Here is a 2,323-nt window from a genome sequence, read left to right on the forward strand (position 1 = left end):
AAAGCTCATGTATAAAGTAGTTGAAGATAGAGAACTTTGTTATCACTTAGTTTTATATATTAGTTAATGAATCATAGTAGCACATGAAATCAATCAAATCATAATAAGCCCAATTTATTAATAAAACACAGTATTTCTGAATTTTTTGGTGCCCTGGTTGCAGTGTGCCTCAATACAATACTGCATTACAACCAACTGAATAATTTTTACAATGGGCTAATTTAAAATCATTTGAGAATATCACATTTAATGAACCTTCAGGACACAGGAATGAGATGGTGATTCTGGGCAAGCAGTATAGGCTTATTTTGCCAAAGAAAACACAGCAGTTGCATCGGTTTTGCAAAAACCATCAGTGTTGGGAATGATTCGGATGATGACAAAGAGACCTTCATGAGTGAAAGCCTTCAGAGGGAAGTTGCTAAGAAGCAGACCCTGAAACAGGCCAGACTGGAAATACAGAAGGCTTTTGAAGAAAATTCCACTGTGAATGAGTATAATAGTATATATGATGATGTAGTATTGTATATATGATGAAATGCAGAAAAAAAGAAGGAAAATAATACCAAATTGCTTTTGGGAAAAGATTGAAAACCCAAGTATATTCACAACTTTACTAAAAACAGTTGAGATCAGAAAAAAGGAACAGAAAATAACAATGGAAATGAAAATACAGAGAACAAGAAATGGAAAAAGGAGAATTTGATGATAAAGATACATTTGTGACATCTACATATAAAAAACTGCAAGAGTGAACTGAAGAAGAAAGAGAACAGAGGACTGCTCCACTTGATGTAACTGAGCAGAAAGATCTCAGCGGATTTTATGGGCATCTGTTTAATCAAGCATTTGGTGAAGAGGAAGAACCTAAATGCAGCTTTCCTGAAGCCAGATCTGGAATAAAAGAAGGCCAAGGGTTACTCCAATGAAGTAAATTCCAAGAACAGAGTACCACAACAAAATTTCCGCATTCTCCAAACTGGTGTGAAGGAGGAGGCAAAGCTAGATGCTGATAGTGATTGTGATAGTAAGAGCAGTGAGGAGGATGAAATGGAAGAAAAGAAAGTGAACTGCAGAAAGGAAAAGGTCACAGAGACTTCCACGGAGTACTCCAAACATCATAGTAATCAAGCAGATTCTTGCTCATCTAGTGAAGAAAGAGGGCAAGGTGCCAAACATCACACCACAAGTTCCAAGTCAGAGGACATGAGAAAAAGGGAGATATAGCACCAAGTCAGGCAATGCAGAGACCAGTAAAACCATTGCAGTGACTGGGACCATAAAAAAGAAAGGGATTCTTATAGGCACAGAGAGGCCAACGATACAAATTCTCAATGGAAGAGGCACCAACAAGAAGATAAACTGAGGACAAGAGACCAGAGGGAGAGAGGTGACAAAGAGCAGAAACAGGAGAAATGTTCAAGAGAATGAGAAAGAGGTAGAAAATGAAGTGATCATGAGCAATACAGTGAGAAAGAGAAGGAAAAGAAATGGAAAGAAAAGGAAGACCCTGTAGAAGGAAGGAAAGATACTAAAGTAATACAGATGAAGGGAGAAACAAGAAGTAAATGTTCAATCTCCAGAAAGAAATTAGAATAGAAAGGAAAGCAGCCCAAATGTTAGGGCAAAAGATGAGTTTCTTGTCCAGCAAAGATCAAACAAAATGAAAAACTTGGAAAAAGAGGAAGAAATACAGCAAGAGAAACACTCTAGTTCTGAGATGTCACCAGGAACTAAACACAGACTCACAGAGGAAATAGAAGAAAAGGGTAAGGAACAAGAAATAATACAAAAGGCTGTGAGCAAGTTTGTAAGGCAGAACTATGAGGAGACTGTAATGTCAGCCAGAGACAGGTCCGAGGCCAGGTAGGTGGCACAGATTAATGCAAAGACTTACACTGAGGAATAAAATGATAAATAGCTACCTCAATAGAAAGATCTGTGGAAGCACAGAACATTGTCATGCCTGGAATTGGCTTTGTAAAAACTATGAAGGAGTGTGTTAACATGTTTTAACAGTACTTGGGAAGAGATTCATGTTTTTACTCAGGTTTAAATCAAAAGTCAGTCCTTAGCTGCATGCTGGTGGCTCATGTCTGTAATTCTAGCTATTCAGGAAGCTGAGATCTGAGGATCAAGGTTCAAAGCCAGCCCAGTCCATGAGACTTTTTTTTTTTTTTGTCATTCGTGGGGCCTGAACTCTGGTCCTGGGCACTGTCCATCAGCTCTTCAGCTCAAGGCTAGTGCTCTACCACTTAAGCCACAGAGCCACTTCCGGCTTTTTCTGTTTATGTGGTGCTGAGGAATGGAACCCAGGGTCTCA

General features: G+C 38.8%; 1 pseudogene; it reads left to right on the plus strand.

Moving 5' to 3' along the window:
* The first annotated feature begins 275 nt into the window (after nucleotides 1-275).
* Nucleotides 276-1,921, plus strand: LOC138820481 (nuclear speckle splicing regulatory protein 1 pseudogene; annotated as a pseudogene).
* Nucleotides 1,922-2,323: the final 402 nt, after the last annotated feature.

Source organism: Dipodomys merriami, unplaced genomic scaffold (genome assembly GCF_024711535.1).
Source record: "Dipodomys merriami isolate MVZ:Mamm:240054 unplaced genomic scaffold, mDipMer1.0.p SCAF_89, whole genome shotgun sequence".
Taxonomy (NCBI): Eukaryota; Metazoa; Chordata; class Mammalia; order Rodentia; family Heteromyidae; genus Dipodomys; species Dipodomys merriami.